Raw genomic sequence first — 22,644 nt, 5'->3', positions numbered from 1 at the left:
ATTGTACCGTGTATGGCCAGCATAAGCCACCAAGCAGTAATATTGTTTCATTTTTTCTCAGTTACTAGAACCCTTCAATTTAGTCATCTGCATATGTGGCCTAATTCAATATAAAGCTGACTGCTGAGGGCTCATGTTGAGGGCCTGGTGCTGTCATGCATTGGCATCATAAAGATGTTATTATGTCACTTTTAATGTAAATCATCACACAGTATTGTATCATTTATACTGTATGTATGATGGGCTCCATTTTTTTCCATGATGTTCATCATTTCTTATTTGCTGCATATCATGACAATAATAATTTATTTATTAAGTGTATGTATCATCATTTTCATGGAGGGACATGTGCTCCAATAAAAGCCAATCCCTGCGCAGTATAAAAAGTAAAGTGAAGACTCGCAGTAATTTTACTTCTGGGTCCGTACTCGGCAGAACTACCACTTATCCACAAAATTACTTCCGAAAAAAATTTGAGCTTGAAGCATGGTCGCCAACTTTCTGGCTGCCCTTCTGGGAGGAAGCAGCCAGACTGGCATAACAGGGGGCGTGGCCAGCACAATGGGGTGGAGCTGGACAGATGACTGTCATTTGTGGAAGTGGCAGGGGCGGGGCCATGCAATCACATAATTTTGTCCCTGCCCCTGCTACACAATGTCATTATTACAGCCATTGCAAAAATGATGCAATTCTGCGTGAATAGCGTCACCGTCCCCCCGCTGCGAGGGCTTCTCAGGTAATCATGGGGGGGTCAGAGGGGTCGACAGCCACCGGGAGGCTTGCCTACCTTCCCAGGGGGCCGGGAGTGGCACCCATTTTTCGGGAGGCTTCCAGCCGAATTGGGAGGGTAGGCGATGTCTTGTAGTCTATAGAAACCTTTGAGGACTTCTCTCATGTTTGAATTTCTGAAACATAAGGGGAGGTTCTTAATTAATGCAGAAATCTTCCAAGCACAGCAATTCTTTGAGGATTTTTCACAAAAAAACTTAAGGTGCTGTGCCCATAAAACACATATTTCACAGGTAAAAGAAAGTGCAGGACTTTCATATTATTAGATAAGGAACAGCAAGACCTTCACACAAATACCTTTAAAAAGATATTAAAGCATTGCAAACAATAAAAGTAGATGAAATATAATGTTATCATTATAGGAATATGAACTTTGAATGCACATTGGATGATATTATTAATTATTATTATCATTAATATTATTATTATTTTCATTATTTTCATTCTTTTATTATTATGAGTACAAGACTAGACTAAGAGACAAAATACAAGTTCTTTTTGTTCTTATTAATGTTAATTAAAATGGTGGTTTCACTACATAGTATAATAAAATTATTTTTCTGTGTTCTACATGGTATATTTAAATTAGTTGATAAATAAAAAAAAAATTATAATTCATGGAATATTGTGGTGAAGGATAACATCCAAACGGATTCCTAATGCTTTATTTTTTATATACATAATATTTTTTTCTATTTAAAGAATGTACTCTATTACTTTAAAAGCCATTGTGAACTAAAGAAAATATATTTTATCTTACTGTATGATATATAATACACACAGCAGTATTGGTATCATCTTAGTCTTTCCTATCACTTTGTTCTGTTGTAATTCAATATGCTACAAAGTGGTAGAAGACACTCTGGTCTTAGTTAGGGTAGACACATCTGGCAGCATTAGAATGGTCATAACTGTGGGAAGAGCGATCATATCTCTGTACTCATCGAGCTCTCTATAGATAAAGCTGCCTATTCTAAGGAGATATGAAATGAAAGATAATTAACAAATTGTTTTCATCTGCAGTTCTAACAGACCAGTTGCTGCTCACATTATATAGCTATTCCATGCATAGACCAGTGTTCATATTGCTGCTTTCTGTGCAATACAACACTTAAGAAATTTTTGCAAAGGAAACCTACTGTAAGAAAATGAATTTAACCTATCAGTGCATGTAGAGATTTCTTCAAAATTGTTGTGGCATTCCAAGATGACTTCTAATGGAACAATAAATATGATCGATTTTTAGTATTTTAGAAGTAAATAAACATTGAAAATCCTTACACCACAAAATAAAAATATTATTTGCAATGTACAATACTAAGGGCGTCACAATAACAAAGATACATGTGCTGTAAAATTATGTCTAACACGTGTTAACCCATAGGTTTTAAGTACCCAGAGCTATGGGTTAACGTGTTGTGGACACCCGCGATAAGGGCACTTACCAAGGATTTATGTTTGAGCCTCCATCAGGCTTGTACAGAAAACCATGTTAAGTGCAACCTGCAGGCTTATTGCGGGCTGCAATTTATTAGCCCCGGTCGCAGGGGTGTATCTATAGTGGGTGCAGGGTGTGCAGTGCACATGGGCCCCTGGGTCCAGGGAGGCCTGCACCTCACACCTTGCACCCATATTATCTAAAGCTGGCCACACACTAGACCAACTTACATCCAACCAACCAACTTGTTGATTGGTTGGAATGAAAATCTGGTAACGTGTGAGAGTAAATGATGATCAGCAATTTGCTCTTAAATGCCAGAAAACAGATGAAAATGGTCGTCAGACAAGTTTGTGAAATGTTTGATCTAAGCTATTTATTCAAACAACAGTTTTGGTCCATTTTCCAGTGTTTGGGAGCAAATTGCTGATTGTATACCTTACATGTTTTCATTCCAACCAATCAACTAGTTGGCTGGTTGGACAGATAATCTTTAGATGTGTGGCCAGCTTAATTCTTCCCTCTCTGAGTGTCTCAGCCCCGCACAAAACTACGGAAAATGGCCACCGCGGCCATTTTTCCGGTGTTTTGTGCCTGCGCAGTGAGGAAATTGCCTGGAAATTGGAGGCCGCGCCATATCCCCAGCTACCTGCATGAATGTGCAGTAGACTCTGGGCACACTCTAGTGCCCAGAGTCTACTGATGCTTCGGGCTGCGGTCGGTGGTCATACGCATCAGTCTCCTGCTGGCCACTGGGGAGAGGGGGGGGGCCCGGATGGGGAATGAACACAGGCCCCCTCCTCTCTTAATATGCCCCTGCCCGGCTGACTAATTAAGTTAATTACTATGGCTAATTGAATCCAGCTCCTAGGCAGACACAGTAAACTGCCACATAAAAGGACACAGCATATTCGACTTAGGAATAACACAAGAAAAGACAGAGAGACTGCATTTGCATCTTAGAAAAAAGCTTACACTTCCGTAGTGACCATTCTTACTGGCCAGCAAGCAGATGCCAGTTCAGAAGGATAACAATTTAAAAATCATAACAACATGAACCTGAATACAGCTTTTCCCCATATACTGTATTTGTATAGCAAATGTGAATACAGCCACAAGAGTGGTGGTCTGCATAGCCCACCTTCTAGCAAATTTGATTTTCACAAAAGGCTATGATATACATTATGATTAAATATACTGAAAATATCACATAAAATGTACTAATTGGTGTATGCTGATGTCACAGCATGTCATATATAACAATGAATTTTTATAATCAATTGTGCTACAGGCCTCCTCCAGTGATAAAACGCCCCTGACTGGATGACATATTCTATTCATTATGCAAAATTCTACTTCCTGTATTCTACTAGACTACTTCCGTCAGCTTCCCTGTTTGTAGGGACTGGCTGTAGTAGTTTTAAAATTTATTTTGAAAGATTAGAAGCCTGGAGAACAGCCCAGAGAGTGAAGTTAACCACTACTGCCTTTGCTGTCACATTTTATTAAACAAGTTTATGCTTCAAGTATTTTAAAAATACATTGTAAGTTTAAATGATTCAGTATCCACAAAACATTAAATTTGTAAAAGCATAAAATTGTTTGGATCATCTCTATTATGGTAGTAAAACAACAGGTGCCCGGCGATTTTTTACACGATCTGGCAGATTCCGATGCATTGGAATGACAGATCATGTAAAAAATGCCCAAATCGTGAGTTCCCACTCACGATCACAATGCGATGCGTGTCCCTGCTGGTCGCACATCGCATCTTCAGATCTGCCATGCTGTAGGGCAGATTTGCCAATCTGGGACACAATTCACTGGATGCACGATAGATCTTAAGTCAGATTGGACATTTTTTAATCCAAATCGTGTGTAGGACTGCCGGGGAGCTGCCAGGGGAGAGTTCAAGGGAAATTGTACATCGTGAGCACATCGCCAAGTGTGTAGGCACCTTAACTGATTCATTTAGACAAAAGATACATACAGTTGTTGGGTGTCTGAATATTGGTTTGGAAAAAATCGATAGCATTGGATATAATCATAGGTAAACATTATGGATTTGATAAATCAAAGCATTTTTAGCCTGATAAAAACTTTATCAGTGAGGGATTGGATGCTTTTAGCAGGAACTGTATCACTCATCTGGATACCTTCTGAAGGCATCCAGAAAAGTGTACAAAAGCATTGGTGCTCTGTCAAACCTGCTTGGATGAAGGTTCTCGCACAACTGTCCAACATACAGTACATAAAATGTCTAAAGTCAGATGAACGATTATACACACTCAATGCACGAACTATGCTTTCAAAAATGCCTGTCAAAAAAGCAATTCCCTTAGTGGCTTGAATTTACTGAACTCATATACAAATGTCTAAAGCTTGATTAGCTCCTGGGCTCCTGCTAGTTTATAACAAGTTGATATACCAGGTGTTAATGCTGGTTTATTACAAGATCCCGACAGTCAGGCTGCCGATGGTCAGACTACTGACAGTACACATCCCGACAGAATCCCAACAGATTTTTGTAAGTATTATAACCCTTATTCTAACCCTCCCTCCCGTAGCCTAACTATCCTGTCCTGCAGCCAAACCATAACGCTCCCATCACAAAGCCTAACCCTCCCTTTCCACACCCTAACCCTCCCCTCCAGCAGCCTAAACCTAACCCTCCCCATAACCCTAAGTCTCCCCCTGATCCTGATACTTACCTCCGCAATCTGTCGGGATTCTGACAGGCAGGATGCCCTGTGGGTATTCTGACCATTGGCATCCTGACTGCCAGGATGCTGATTACATCCTTTTAATGCTGCTTTAAAAGGACAAACAAAACTCCAAGCTTCATTTCTAAAATAACACTCAGCAATGCCTCAATATGCAGCACTACAGGTAAGTAACATGTACTGTATTGCACTCCTTTATTTATTATCATCATCAAGAAAGGGTGAATTGCTTTCTCTGATTCTGAATTTGCTGAATTTCATTGTTTCACGGTTCAAAAATAAATTTGTGTATTGGTCCATTATCGCCCAATACGTATATACATTTTAATTCACCTTCTATAATTTATAAGACCAATCATAGTAATAGCAATGGAAATAAGCCAGTCAGATAAGAATAAACAAATTACACTTGCCTATAGCCTTATAAAAAGGAACTTTTAGTCACCAAGTGATAAGCTGAAAAAATAACCCAATGCAGGTACTAATATAGATCAACCAAAGAAATGTGCAGATACAGCAGCAAATCCTCATCCTTGTAATGCAGTGCTGATACAATACATCCTCAGCCTTGTAATATAGTGCTGAGACATCCTCATCCATGTAATGTAGTGCTGATACATCCTCATCCATGTAATATAGTGCTGAGACATCCTCATCCTTGTAATGTAGTGCTGATACATCCTCATCCTTGTAATATAGTGCTGATACATCCTCATCCTTGTAATATAGTGCTGAGACATCCTCATCCTTGTAACATAGTGCTGAGACATCCTCATCCTTGTAATGTAGTGCTGATACATCCTCATCCATGTAATATAGTGCTGAGACATCCTCATCCTTGTAATGTAGTGCTGATACATCCTCATCTTTGTAATGTAGTGCTGAGACATCCTCATCCTTGTAATATAATGCTGATACATGCTCATCCTTGTAATATAATGCTGCTACGTCCTCATCCTTGCAATGTAGTGCTGAGACATCCTCATCCTTGTAATGTAGTGCTGATCAGGGGCGCCGGGAGGGGGGGAGCGGGTACAGATTACCCGGGCCCGGGCTTCCTGAGGGGCCCGGCGGGGGCCCGGCAGGGGGCCCGGGTCCGGCGCCGCTCCCCCTCCCTCACAGCAGCCCAGCAACACGCTGCAGTGGAGACTGCTCGTGGCTGCTGAGCAGCAGCCACAGCAGTCTCCTAAGCCTGTGAGGGGAGCGATCACACTGATCGCACCCCCCCTGGCTTTGCGCCGGGCTGAGGGGGCTCAGAGCGCCCCTCTCCCCAGCGCGCAGCGCCGTGAAGCGGCGCTGCATATCTTTTTTTGGGGGGGGGCAGGGGGCGTGGTCACGCCTCCCGCAATTAGGCCACACCCCCTATTACCCAGGCCCGCCGCAGCTCTCAGCGGGCCTGGTGCTGATACATCCTCATCCTTGTAATATAATGCTGATACATCCTCATCCTTGTAATGTAGTGCTGAGACATCCTCATCCATGTAATGTAGTGCTGATACATCCTCAGCCTTGTAATGTAGTGCTGAGACATCCTCATCCTTGTAATATAGTGCTGATACATCCTCATCCTTGTAATATAGTGCTGAGACATCCTCATCCTTGTAATATAGTGCTGAGACATCCTCATCCTTGTAATATAGTGCTGAGCCATTCTCATCCTTGTAATATAATGCTGATAATCCTCATCCTTGTAATATAATGCTGATACATCCTCACCCTTGTAATGTAGTGCTGATACATCCTCATCCTTGTAAAGTAGTGCTGAGACATCCTCATCCTTGTAATGTAGTGCTGATAGATCCTCATCCTTGTAATGTAGTGCTGATATATCCTCATCCTTGTAATGTAGTGCTGATACATCCTCATCCTTGTAATATAGTGCTGATACATCCTCATCCTTGTAATATAATGCTGATACATCCTCATCCTTGTAATGTAGTGCTGATACATCCTCATCCTTGTAATATAGTGCTGATACATCCTCATCCTTGTAATATAGTGCTGATACATCCTCATCCTTGTAATGTAGTGCTGATACATCCTCATCCTTGTAATGTAGTGCTGAGACATCCTCATCCTTGTAATGTAGTGCTGAGACATCCTCATCCTTGTAATGTAGTGCTGATACATCCTCACCCTTGTAATGTAGTGCTGATACATCCTCACCCTTGTAATGTAGTGCTGATATATCCTCATCCTTGTAATGTAGTGCTGATACATCCTCATCCTTGTAATGTGGTGCTGATACATCCTCATCCTTGTAATGTAGTGCTGAGACATCCTCATCCTTGTAATGTAGTGCTGATACATCCTCACCCTTGTAATGTAGTGCTGATACATCCTCACCCTTGTAATGTAGTGCTGATATATCCTCATCCTTGTAATGTAGTGCTGATACATCCTCATCCTTGTAATGTGGTACTGATACATTCTTATTCTTGTAATATAGTGCTGATATATCCTCATCCTTGTAATGTAGTGCTGATACATCCTCATCCTTGTAATGTGGTGCTGATACATTCTTATTCTTGTAATGTAGTGCTGAGACATCCTCATCCTTGTAATGTAGTGCTGATACATCCTCACCCTTGTAATGTAGTGCTGATATATCCTCATCCTTGTAATGTAGTGCTGATACATCCTCATCCTTGTAATGTGGTGCTGATACATTCTTATTCTTGTAATATAGTGCTGATACATCCTCATCCTTGTAATATAGTGCTGATACATCCTCATCCATGTAATATAGTGCTGAGACATCCTCATCCTTGTAATATAATGCTGAGACATCCTCATCCTTGTAATATAGTGCTGAGACATCCTCATCCTTGTAATATAGTGCTGAGACATCCTCATCCTTGTAATGTGGTGCTGATACATTCTTATCCTTGTTATATAGTGCTGATAGTTATTTAGAATTTTTTTTTTAATTTTATGGGTTTTAAACAGTTGTCAGACATGTGCAATAAATGCAATCCATGTGTACGGATTTTGTTGACATAGCCTCACAAAGTAAAATTACATTAGAAAATCTATTTTCAAAAACTGCTTGCAAAGTTATATTAAGCAGTGATGATGAAGAGGACACAAACATGCAATTTCCATTCACCAATGAAATGATCAGCATATAACAAAATCTCTGACTCACAAAGCACATCTGAAAGTGAAACTCCTCCAGTCCACTCCCAGTAATGGCTAGTCATATTCGCCAGGTAGGAAAGTTCTAAGTCATTGTCTCTTCATATTTACAATAATGTCATATTAAAATTCCTAACCAGCCAAAGCTATCACTGCTGGTAGCATCAGACAGACGGGAAAAGTATAGAGCATTCTGCTTAAGTGCACAATGAGCAACAGTGTTTTGAAAATGATATCTTTAAAATTTGTTCAGTCAGTGTCATTTCAGAAACTGATGCAGAACCAAGATGGCAGGTAAATAGTCAGTATTACTTTTTCACATACAGCTCTATGAACTTTATTTTTCAACCATAAATGACCCTACATATTAACTTTTAAGCACCCTTACTAGATATAGCTCTATTTTTGAGCTCCCTGCTTCCACAGAGATTGTAGATGTGGGTAAAGTGAATTAGGGCTGGGAGTTGTGATTTGAAAGTAGATTAACAAAATAAAGAATTTTGCTGCGTTTCTCAAATGATGAGCAAAAATTCATCCAAATTGTGGCAAACAAAAACTATGGTACGTCATACAACCAAAGTTACCTTCAAATGCAATAGCTAACAAACAACATTGATATATTGACATGCATCCAGGCTGAAGGGATTTGGGGGCATACATTTTTCTTGTGGGTCTCTAGAGTCTTCTATGACGTGCTTGGCTATACATACACCCATGTAGACCCTTGTCATTTACCTTCTCTAGATCAAATGCAATTCTAAAAAAAAATTTAATATCCAAAGGAACCCCTCCTCCATTCTGTTTAAATCAAAATAATTTTTTAGATTTTGTATGGACTAGAAGCAAGCATCTCTTCAATAAGCATGCATAATTTAAAAAAAAATTCATAGAGCTTTGTAAATACTCTTCATATTTCAATGATGAAGGAAATTTGGAAATACTCCTGCCACAGAGTCCATTATGAGACCCATAAATACAATTTTAGTCCTTAGGAAAACACAATGCTTCTGTCACATAACCCTTTTTTTGTTAAGTTATCATAACAAGTCTTGAATTGTTGAGAGCTCCACCTATTGCAAACTCCGTTATGAAAAATGAGAGACCGTATTTGCAATGGAAAGCTCAGAGTGAACAGTCCAGATCTGATTTTGTTTATTAATGGACTATGAGCTTGATTCACTACGGAACGCAACTGCGTATGAAATAGCAATGATGCACACAGGTAAACTGCAATAGTATGCTAATCCACTGCGATCGCAATGCCCTAGCATGACTACTCAAGGACGCCCACTTTCCTTAGCACACATCTGTAATGTTTAGCAAGACTGCAAAATCATTGATACAATCCAGTACCATTTGAAAGTAGCACCCCCTCCACAATAACTTAGAGACAGAAATCATTAAGTGAGAGGGAGGAATCATATTAATAAACATAAACATAAGTCTGTGCGGATATATTTTTTGTTCCTTTTACAATCCAGTACCATCCAAGCCTCATGGACACTTGCACAAGCTCTGACCTTACTCAGAAATGTCTAACTTCCATGCACGCTATCAGGCCTCAGGCTGCGTAGGCCATCTCAGTGGATAATATATGCATGCCCCTGCAAAGGCGTTGAAACGCACTGGCACGTCTGCTTTCCCCCAACCACACCTTGTCACTACTAACAAATGGAACTTCCTGTCAATCATACAGCGACGGGTATGCATGCTCATTGCGATCGCAGTCCCGATGGCAATGGCTAGTTTGCGCATACGCACTGCGAAGTATACACATGCGCAGTACGCAACAATTGGGCGATTGCGTGCATATTAGCAACTGCGTTCCTTGCTGAATCAGGCCCCATGTAGGATTAAGAGAAGAATATGAAGCAATGTAAATTATCAAGCAACTGCATTAGAATAAAATGGACTAATACAATTATTCTAAATATTGGGACCACTATTAGTTAACTTGAAATGGGACATTCTATAATAATTTTTATTTAACAGAACAGTACCCCACATATTTATATGTATACTATGGGGCAGTACACATTTGTAAGGGAGGGAACACTATATTTGAATTTTTAAGGGGACAACAATGGTATCCACTGCAGAAGGTACCAGAAGGTTAATAATGCTACTTATCATTGGCCCAGTCACTGCTAGGTGATGATTTTGGGTGTGGTATAAAAGGTCAACAGTATAAAGGTCGACTGGTTCTGAATGCTGACTGTAAAAAGGTCAACATTGTCTTTGGGTCGACCATCATTCTGTAGACATGTATTTAGGTTGAGTTAAATTGTCAACACATTGAAAAGGTCGACATTTAACATGTCAACACTTTTTTTTATCTTTTACCCTAAACCCAACCCTAACACTAACCCTAACTCTAAATCTACCCTTATACCTAACACTAAGCCTAACTATAACCCTAAATCTATCCCTAAACCTAACCATAAAAGTTTTAAAGAAAACATGTTTTAACAGTTTAGTGTCAACATGTTAAATGACAACCTTTTGAATGTGTCAACTATTTAACCTTGTTGATCTAATACATGTCTACAGAATAATGGACGACCTAATCACCATGTCAACTTTTTAACTGTCGACATTCAGAATGTGTTGACCTTCTGGTGTTGACCAATCAACGGTAACCAGTGGTTTTAAACCTGCTGCACATTGCAGATGATTGCCATTTTAAGCCTCCAAAACACTGGATAATAAATTTAGAGGAAGTGTGCAATGGTTTTTACTCACCACAAAACCCTGCAATTGATATATTTTCCTCTGTGATTTAATAATGTGGGTGTGGTATAAGAAATAGACAGTAAATAGATACACAATGTCTCTGTAGACACCAAATGATAGACAGACAATAGGACAACAGGGACAAAAGGTCGACAGGGAGAAAAGGTCGACACGCTATAGGCAGAAATGTAGGAAGGTCAACAGGGTCAAAAGGTAGACAGGGTCAAAAGGTCTACACAAAAATGGTCAACACATGATTTTTTTTTCTAGCCCTAATCTTCACCCTAATCCTCCCCTTGGTGCCTAACCCTAACCCTCTCTCCTGGTGCCTAACCCTAACCATTGGGGTAGGTACCTGACCCTAACCAGTCCTTCTAGTGCCTAACCCTAACCCTCCGGTAAGTACCTAACCCAAACCCTCCCTCCTGGTACCTAACCCTAACTGCCCGGATAAGTGCCTAACCCTAACCACCGGGTTAAGTGCCTAACCCTCCAGTAAGTGCCTAACCTTAACCCTAAACCTAACTCTAACCCTAGAAAAAAAATGTGTCGACCATTTTTTGTGTCAACCATTTTTGTGTCCATCTTTTGACCATGTCGACCATTTGTGCATGTCGACCTTATGTCCCGGTCGACCTATTGACTGGCTAACATTTGAAGTCTATCTAAACATTGTCTATCTAATTACTGTCTATGTACACTCTGGAACCCAATAATTTTGCATATTCAGGTTTGTTTCTGTGATGATTCAATAGAATAGAATGGTGCTTATTATTACCATTATGTGCAAGTGCCTACACATGGTGTTGTAAACGGTAGAAATATTTTTTCTTTTTACTATTGTTGTCATCACAGATTTATTGTACCATAAATGTTACAACATGCTACTTCTGTTTTATTTTAATGTATTAATGCAATAATTAATTGTTCAAAATTATTTAAATGTAAAAAAGTGTTTACACAGTGCATGTACTGCGGAAATTTAGCAAAATTCTGTAGCTTCTACAACTTTTGCTAAAGAATATGAATCCTTTTACCAGTTGTGTATTGTTTCTCAAATCAGTGATGAATTGGTACAAAAATGAGAAAGTTTGCCATATTTCTTGAATGTCTGGTCATTGATTAATAATATCAAGTTAAACTCAGTTAATTCAATAAAGTCAAACAGATTATTTTTTGTGTAGAATGAAGGCAAACAGTTGTGTTAGCAATTCTAATTCAAATTCATACAGTATGTAAAACATTTCAACAAAGTAAAAAAATATAAAAAAGATGTACCATAAAAGGCAAATCTGAAAAGTAAAACTCTCATGTGAATGATGATCCTGAAAGGTGGTCAGCAGATGTGAGATGTAAAAGTGAACAGCAAATGGGACCTGCAATTTTTGATCCACAAATTTGATTCAGGGTTATTTGGTGATTATACTGACAACATATTTGTGCCCATAGAACAAATGAAACTTGGCTGAATTTCAGACAAAGTTTGAAACTTGCAAGCATCTCTATTACATACTTTGTTATTTGCAAAAGGCAAATATAAACATGTTTGCATTTTGTTTTGCTGGTGCCATATTACTGTATATAAGCTTAAATATGCAAAAATGATATAATGATGCTGAAGATCAAATTAATTTTTCAGATAACTCCTTAATTTTGTAGACCATGCTTTTACTCTGGGCCTGATTCAGAGATGGACGCAGTGTTGATGATGCACGCTACCAGCCAATGGTTTCAGTCTATGCATGTGTCCGAGTTACACTGTGCACTGTGTCCTGATGGTTACTGCCGGGAGATGCAGAACGAATTTGGATGCAGAAAAAGACAATTTTGGTGGTCGTTTCTGGGTGATAACAGGTGGGTGGCTAGCCAAATGTAGGCATGTTTTGGTCAGCGACTGCATCTTTTGCAGCAGTTGCACTGATTCTGGCTGCCATGTTCAGGTGGAGATTCTGTGAGTCCATAGGGCTGCTGCAATGATGAGTCACCGATGTTGCATCTTAATATGCACAGTGGCAAATTAGTGATGCAGCCAGTGGGTGTCTCTGTGCGAGTCTCATCAGCTGTGGCAGTAGCATAAAGATACAGTCTCGCTGCAGCAAAAGATGCCATACCGGCTGCAATATCGTCCACCTCTGAATCAGGCCCTCTGTTTCTATCTCTGTTTTCTGTCCCTATTGTATTTAATGGACTGCCGTAGAATCTTAAAAGGTTAGCAACAACAGTGGAACAATTAGAGTGCAGACTTCAACTGAGGTACAGAAGAGTCTCACTTCATCCTACAGTGGCACCATATTCCTGACATGTAAATCACATGGAAAATATACAGCATTTTTGAAATATTTATTTATTAGCATTTATTTTTGTTGTGTAAATAAGGCACTCATTTTCCTAAGACTAGGCTTCTGGGTAATAATGTTTACGTAATAGCCCTTTGAATCAGAGCTTGACCCAAAGACTGTTTGGTGGATGAAGCATGCTTGTGTTGGACATTCTGGGACAGGTGCAGAATTGAACATACAGTCAGTGGTGTATCTAAAATGGGTGCAGTGTGTGAGGGGCACATGGGCCTCCAGGTATAGGGTGGTCCTGCACCGCACACCCTTCACCCATATTGGTTTAAATTGACCTGTCCTTGGTCCCGCGTCGGCTGTAAGTGCTGCTCAGAACACTGGAAAATGGCCACTGCGGCCATTTTCCCGGTGTCCTAGGCATGCACAGTAGACTCCGGGCACACTAGTGCCCAGAGTCTACTGCACATGCACAGAACGGCGGTAAATGGCCACCACGGCCATTTTTCCTGTGTTCAGTGCATGTGTAGTAGACTCTAGTGCCCGGAGTCTACTAATGCTCTGGTGGCTGGCCAGCCGCATCAGTCGGTTGCCGGCCACTGGGGAGAGGGGAGGGGCCCCGCACGGGGAGTACAAACGGGTCCCCTCTTCTCTTAAGATGCCCCTGTATACAATTAACAGAGCATATCTTTGGTGTTTCCACACTGGACTTGGAATTTGGAATTGTGAGCACACAAGTACAGGTGTATGCATTTCAATAGCATCTCCACTTACAGAATGACCAAAGAGGTGCAACTGGGCTGTAATGGGGTTTTCTCACACAGGGGCATATTTATCACAATCCGCATTTTTAATGCATATGTGATAAATATTTTTTGAGTAAATGCACAAAGTGAAGATGAATATCTTCATACACATTGACTACAATGCTCTTGCCAGGAGACGGGCTCCGATAAGAGCCCAACCTGGTGAAGATCAGGAAGCAGTGTGATAATGTAATGCTATCAGACTACTTACTGGTTTGGGTCCTAGACGCACACTGTGCATGCACATGCCAGTGCATGTGCCACCAGGGTGCAATGGAAAGGTAGTAGGGGGATCCTTAATATTTGTGGGTATCCTCAAATATTATTTGATAAATGGGCCAAATAGACTCAGTTCAGTGAGGGCATTTCATCAGAACTTCTGACTATGCAGATTCAACTGGTAGCAAACCAATCATATAGACAGGAGGCGGGGCACCTGGAGACTTATGCCACACTGCATACAATTTCTGTGCACACAATTGGTAAGCGGATATGCCTAATTTCCATCCAACTCTGCATCAGGCCCTCTGTATTAGCACAAGCATGTGTCATGCTCTATGTGTGTCTTCTTAAATAACTTTTTAAAATTGAACCAACAATAGAAGATTATTGCATGAGGGAGTGATGTATCAAGCAGTGAAAAGAGTGGAATAGTGTATCAGTAGAAAAGTTGCCTATAGCAACCAATCGACTTCTACCTATCATTTATTAAGTACATTCTGTAAAATAATAGGTAGAAGCTGATTGGTTGCTATGGGCAACTTCTCCACTAGTCTACTTCTCCACTCTTTTCACTGCTTGATACATCAACCTTTGAATTTGTTAAAAGTGTAACTTTTGCTCTAATATTAAAAATATTTTTGCAACCAAAACAATATGAGGATTGGTTGTCTACAGGGTTGTACTATTTTTTTTCAAAGGCAAAAGATTCATTTATTGTGTCAACAGTTAAGAATTTGCTACAAACTGTACACTGAAAGGAACAACATTTTGTGTAAAGTGTGTACGATTACAATGTAAATATTACATTTTTACAAATATTATTATAATCCTTTAGTTCTGAAGTGCTGACATATGCAGTGTTGTTCACTGAGTGGGTCAGACTAGAAATAAATTACATACAATGACATAATGCAGAAGATAAGGTGACACTGATTAAAGGAAATTACAATCTACTGTATGAGGTGTGGGGAACAAGTGAGTTTGCTTTCTTCAAAGAATTAGCATTATTAGTCCCCAAAATGAAGCAGCCATGGGTGATTGGCATTTCTGTGCAGGTACCTGGTTGTGCTACAGTTGGAATGAGGAGAGACAACAAAATGTAGAATTGAACTAGTTTTATAGAAATCTTATGAAAGTATGCTGGTCACCATGATTATCCTTCACCATTTAAATAAACCAAACCTTATTTGTATCCTGGTTAGGGGAAAAGATGTGACCCACACATCATTGTATTTAGGTAGCATCATTAGGAATCTGTCACAATATGCTGGGACTGGATGTTGTTCAATTGTGAACAACAGTATAACACCAGTCATGCCTAAAGAAATTTCAGAACATCACTTTTTATTCTCCAAGAAACTAATTGTCATAGCCCCTAATGGACTTATGTTATTTCTAGAGTGTATGATGTAGTATAAAGAGCTATTTAAAATCCTTATTCACTTTTGTTCCGCTATGAATTATCATTTATGAAATTTCATGGTAACTAATTTCTATTTTTTTTCTAGCTATTATTATCCCCTGATTGTTGCTGTTCCTTCAGTTTCATTTATATCTGCTCAGCAATACCAAGCAATTGTTAGATTCTACCTAAAGTAAACTCTTTCTCCACATCCTCTCCTCTGATACAGTACTAATCAATTCCATTGTTGCAAAAAGAAAACAAAGACCTCTTCTCACAGTACAGAAAGTTTACAAGAATAATATAATAGTTAAACACATTAATGAAATATATGCAAAGTAAACCAACATATTGTAGTAGAAAAAAAATTAATCACTAATGACAGAGATTTGTTGTAAAATGTAAGAACTATTCATGCCCTTCTCCAGTAGTTTCCAAATTTGGTCCTCAAGGCACCCTATAGCTATATATATATATATATATATATATATATATATATATATATATATATATATATATGTATACTATATATATATATATATGTATACTATATATTGGGCAATCTTGTGATCAGCAATGGATCACAAATTACTTTTGTATATTCTGTACACCTACATCCACCCCCAATTCATCCATCTAATGGGTCGATGCCACAGATGCCATTAAGCATGTAACAATATATTGCATCTTCATACAGCAGATAGTGCAGTGTGTACAGTGATGCAATATATAATTACATCGCAAAGCCATGTCGCTGGGTGGGCACATTGTTTAGGTGTGTACCCAGCTTTACAGTGTAGATTTCAAGCATATCCAAGAATAAATACTGGTGGCTTAATTACTACTTCAGTTGGTTTGATTTAACCATCTGCGCTCAAGCATGGACGTCATTAAAACCTTAACAGTTTAAGGTGCCTTGAGGACCAAGATGATAAATTATGAGGAATGCAGAATTTACTAATACAGAGAGGAATAGGCATTCCATGGACTGGCAAAGCAAAAAGATGAGCTTGAAGACTGTAAAATCAAACCTTTGCAAGATGAACAGTTTAACCACAAAATTCTGCTTATTTGAAATCTCTAAACAGATTTTCTCATCTCTACTTTTTATGCAGGATTTGAAATGTTCTGCTGAGAATTCAAGATGATAGTGACATTATTAAAATTATGATAGAATGTCTTCTTACTTAACATGCACACATGCACACACACACACACACACACACACACACACACACACACACACACACACACACACACACACACACACACACACACACACACACACACAGTTTAAAATAATTTTGCCAAAATATAAAGGTTTTCATTACAGTAGTCATTAATTGAATGGATCAATTCAGTGGTAGGTAGTTTGTTAAGATATCTTTTAAAATACAAGCACTACTGTGTCAGCTTTGGCTTGGGCAATTCTATATTTTTATTTTTATTAAATGGGTAGAATCTCAAGTCCCAGAATAAACAGGAAACTACATTTTAAATAAACCAAATAGCTGTAACCAGTGGCGGGCTGGGCCGGGGGGCAGGGTGCAGTGGCGGGCTGGGGGGCAGGGTGCCATATGCCCCCGGGCCACAGCGTCATCCGGGCCACGGGCCGCAGGCAGTCTGTGTCACTGTGACACAGACTGCACCGTGTGTGTAGCGCTGACCGGACGGAGTTACAAGTTACAAGTTACAAGTTACAAACACACAGCCGCCGGCCCCGGCAGCTGTGTGTTTATTGTAAGCAGCAGCCAATGAGAGTCTGTCAGACTCTCATTAGCTGCTGCTGCGCCCCCTGCACGAGCCGCTCCATCTTCCGGCTCCCGCAGTGGGCAATGGGAGAGGCGTCATGGGATCATATGACGTCTCTCCCATATTGCCCGGGAAGGACAGACGGAGGAGCGGATGGCGATGGCGGGAGCGGGGATTCAGGTAAGTGGTTTTTTTTTTTTTTTTTTACTACGTGTGTCTACTGGGGGGGAGGCTGACACTACAAGGGGGAGACCACTACTGGAGGGACTGCAAGGGGGGGACTACTACTAATGGGGGCAATACAAGGGGGGGACTACTACTACTGGGGGCACTACAAGGGGGGGCTACTGGTGGCACTATAAAGGGGGAACCACTACTGGACTGGGGGCACTACAAGAGGGAGGGACTACTACTGGGGGTACTACAAGAGGGAGACCACTACTGGGGGTACTACGAGGGGGAGATCACTACTGGGGGCACTACAGGGGGGGCACTACAAAGGGGGACCACTACTGGGGATTATAACTGGGGGCACTTCAAGGGGGGGACTACAACTGGGGGGACTACTACTGGGGGCACTACAAGGGGGGACTACTATTACAAGGGGGGACTACTACTACTAGGGGCACTACAAGGGGAGGGGACAACTACTAGGGGCACTGCATAGGGGGGAGGGGACTACTACTAGGGGCACTACATAGGGGGGAGGGGACTACCACTGGGGGAACTGCATCGAGGGACCACTGCTGGGGGCTCTATGAAAATGGAAATACTGAGGGTACTGCATAGGGGAGAGACTACAACTGGGGTAACTATTTACTACTGCATAAGGGTTACCACTATTGGGGGCACTGCATGAGGTGTGGACTGCTCCTGGGGGCACTATATAAGGAGCACTGCATAGGGGGTACCACTAATGGGGGCACTATATAAGGGGCTTACTACTGGGGGCACAAGGGGCACTGCACAGGGGGGACCACTACTGGGGGCACTGTATAAGGGGCACTGCATAGGGGGATCACTACTGGGGGCACTACTGGAGGCCTGCATAAAGGGGATCCTCTCCTGGGGCACAGGGGGGCACTGTATATGGGCACCACAACGGGGCTGTTCCTAAACTTTATTTTTATTTGACATTAATCCCATAAGGATCCGCCTCCTCCCTGGAACACTTGAGGGGGGGCGTCGTAGCACGCATGTTCTTCAGGCACCCTGGCTACACGCTACCCCTCTTCCAGGGCTGCCTGCATGCATTTGCCCCCCAGGCTAAAAGTTGCCAGCCAGCCCATGTACCCCTCGGGCCGCAGTGTCATGCGGGCCGCGGGCCGTGGGCTGCGGGCCATGGGCAGTCTGTGTCACTGTGACACAGACTGCACCGTGTGTGTAGCACTGACCAGACGGAGTTACTGGAGGCCTGCATAAAGGGGATCCTCTCGTGGGGCACAAGGGTGCACTGCATATGGGCACCATGACGGGGCTGTTCCTAATCTTTATTTTTACTTTACATTAATCCCATATGGACCCGCCTCCTCCCTGGAACACTTGAGGGGGAGATATCCTCAACTCTTTAATCATGCATCTGTATAAAAGACAGTTGTCCTTGGTCAATGTTTCAGTCCATGCAGGAACCTTTCTCAAGACTCACAACCTGCCATACGGTCAGACATAGTGCAGACTGAGTATATCTGGTGAGAGCCTGGTGAGTGCACTCTTTTTTTACCAAATATATATATATATATTAGGGGTGAGCGGGTTCGGATTTCTGAAATCCGAACCCCCCCGAGCCCCCCCGATCCAAGGCCAATCCGAGTCAGGCTCGACTTTTCCCGCCTGACTCGGATCTGAAATCGAGGCAAAACGTCATCATCCCGCCTTCCGGGTCTCGCGGGTTTTGGATCCTATATAAGGTACCCGCGTCAGCGCCATTTTCTCACTCGGCTGTGGACAGTGAAGAGGGAGGGTGGGAGTTAGGGTTGGCTGGGCTGTGTAGTGTAGTGTAGTGTAGTGTAGTGCAGAGTAGTGTTGTGCTGTGCTGTGCTGCGCTGTGCTGCTGTTGTCCATAGGGGCTGGCTGTGTTGTCCACTACTTCAAAGTCCATAGGGGCTGGCTGTGTTGTGCTGTGCTGCTGTTGTCAATAGGGGCTGTGTCCACTACTTCAAAGTCCATAGGGGCTGGCTGGACTGTGTTGTGCAGTCAGTTGTCCATAGGGGCTGTGTCCACTCCATAGTCCTGTGCAGTGTCCCAGTCCTAAAGGGGTGCTGTAGTGTTGTCCAGGGGGTGCTCTGTCCATCAGGGGTGCTCCCCTCAAGTGCTAAAAAAAAAAATATTTTTTCTGTGTTTGTGAATTGTGTGCGCAGTAGCCGCATGTGCATCAACAAAGTAGTGCCAAGCGTGCGCCTGTGTCATAAGTAAAGGGCCAGCTGGCTTGACCGCTAAAGGGTGCTGTAACCCCCAAAGTACACTCCAAACCAAATAAAAAAATATTTTCTGTGTTTGTGAATTGTGTGGGCTGTAGCCGCACTTGCATCCTCAAAGCAGCAGCGACAAGCGTGCGTCTGTCTGTTAAAGGGTGGTGTAACCCTCAAAGTGCGCTCCACAAACAATAAAAATATTCTTCTTTTTTTTCCTGTCTTTGTGAATTGTGTGGGCTGTAGCCGCACTTAAATCCTCAAAGCAGCAGCGACAAGCGTGCGTCTGTCTTTTAAAGGGTGGTGTAACCCTCAAAGTGCTCCAAAAAATAAAAAACTATTTTTTTTATGTGTTTGTGACTTGTGTGCGATGTAGCCGCACATGCATCAACACAATAGCAGCGCCAAGCGTGCACCTGTGTCATAAGTCAAGGGCCGGTTTGGACATCTGGTCCAACAATTTCTGACTAGTCTACTGTCACTGCATATGATACTGTCCTCAAAGCAGCAGCGACAAGCGTGCGTCTGTCTGTTAAAGGGTGGTGTAACCCTCAAAGTGCGCTCCAGAAACAATAAAAATATTCTTCATTTTTTTTTTCTGTCTTTGTGAAATGTGTGGGTTGTAGCCGCACCTGCATCCTTAAAGCAGCAGCGACAAGCGTGCGTCTGTCTGTTAAAGGATTACATCGGTGACAACATCCAAGTAGGCATGTCAGACAGTCCGTACCTTTACTGGCAGGAAAAAGAAGCAATTTGGAGGTCCCTGTACAAACTGGCTCTATTTTACCTGAGTTGCCCCACCTCCAGTGTGTACTCCGAAAGAGTGTTTAGTGCAGCCGGGAACCTTGTCAGCGAAAGGTGTAGGAGGTTGCTTCCACAAAATGTGGAGAAGATGATGTTCATAAAATGAATTATCAACTCTTCCAGGGAGACCAGCCTCCTGAACGTACAGAGGGACCTGTGGTTGTGGATTCCAGCGGGGACGAATTAATACTCTGTGAGGATGAGGATGTACACAACACTGAAGAGGGTGAGGAATCAGTGGATGAGGAGGATGAGGACGACATCTTGCCTCCGTAGAGCCAGTTTGTGCAGGGACAGATTAATTGCCAGCTTGTTTTGTGGGGGCCCAAACGAACCAATCATTTCAGCCACAGTCATGTGGCAGACCCTGGCGCTGAAATGATTGGTTTGTTAAAGTGTGCATGTCCTATTTATACAACATAAGGGTGGGAGGGCTCGAGGAAAATTCCATCTTGCACCTCTTTTTTTTCTTTGCAGTATGTACTGTTTAGGGCCTAGTTTTTCAAACCGCCATCCTGTCTGCCACTGCAGTGTCACTCCTAGATGGGCCACGTGTTTGTGCCGCCCACTCGTGTCGCTTAGCATAGTCATCCAGCTACCTCGTTGCAACCTTTTGGACATAAAAACACTATTGGGAGGTGTGAGGTGTTCAGAATAGACTGGAAATGAGTGGAAATTAAGGTTATTGAGGTTAGTAATAGCATAGGAGCAGAAAAACACACACATTCTGTGATTTTAGCTGTTTTTATGCTTTTTTTAAAAAAAAATACAGATCCAAAACACAAAACCCAGAACCCAAAACACGGAAGGGTGGCTTTGGCAAAACCAATCCAGATCCAAAACACGAAGAAAGATCCAGATCCAAAACCAAAACACAAAACACGAAAAGTGGCCGGTGCACACCCCTAATATATATATATATATATATATATATATATACACAAAAATGTGTTCTCCCTCCGGGGATGAAGAACAACCGGCCACTTTAGGTGAATATACAGACCTGTATATTCACCTGAGGACGGGGTTGCGGACCCCGAAACGTCGTGGTAATAAAGATCTTTTTTTCAAGACCTGTAGTGCCGTGCAGTGCTCTTCATCCCCGGAGGGAGAACACATTTTTTGTATATTTCATTCTGAGCAAAGGCACACAGGCAGAATTATACGTGGATTGGAGTGCCGGTCCAACAGTACTCTATATATATATATATATATATATATACATATGGAAAGAACAAGCAACGGCACTCACAGGACTCCCAATAATGAATCCTGGACACAACAGTGTAGTTCAACGTTTCAGTCTTAGATGACTTTTATCAAGAAGGTTCAAGTAACCCCTATTATAATGTGGAGTGCCAGCTTATATTGACTATATATATATATATATATATATATATATATATACAGTTGTAGGACACGACACTTTTATAACTATGTCATTTTGTTGCTCTATAGTAAGTTATTCTTGTTTTCGTTGTTCATGAATATTGTCTGGAAAATCAGAATATTATAATCTGTTCCAAGGAATCACATAGGAGGTAGTTAACAAAGTGATGGGCAGTTGCAGATAAATTAATCACAGATGGCATAGTGGTTAGCATTACTGCTTCACAGCACTGATGTCTTAGGTTCAGTTCCCATCAAGGCCTTATCTGGAATTAATATGTTCTGGCCATGTTTGTATAGGTGTCATCCACTCACTATAGTTTCCTCATACAATCCAAAAACATACTGGTACAGTAAGTTAATTGGCCTTTGACAAAAAAAAGATCCTTAGTATAGGGAATATGGATTGTAAATTACATTGGGACAAGGACTGATATGAATTACTAATATACTTTCCATAAAGCACTGCTGAATATGTAGGCACTTTATAAAGAACTGTTAACAAATAGATTACTAGATATCAAAATAGCTCATAATAGATCTGGCAATGGGTCTTTTTCTGTTCATCCCCTTGTCTGATGTAGGTAGACTTTACTCCCTTGATCTATGCAGATTTCAATCTTTCTAGTATTCCAGGGATGAATTGGTATTGATTTTTAATAGTTACATGATTAAGGCCCTCATTCAGACCCGGATGCAATTAGCGCTCGCTCGTCCTGAAAATAGGGGTGGCTATTCAAATGAACCATTCG

The sequence above is a fragment of the Taudactylus pleione genome, unplaced genomic scaffold (assembly GCF_031769625.1).
Source record: "Taudactylus pleione unplaced genomic scaffold, aTauple2 ptg000127l, whole genome shotgun sequence".
In the NCBI taxonomy this organism is placed as follows: Eukaryota; Metazoa; Chordata; class Amphibia; order Anura; family Myobatrachidae; genus Taudactylus; species Taudactylus pleione.
This window is presented reverse-complemented; position numbering follows the sequence as displayed.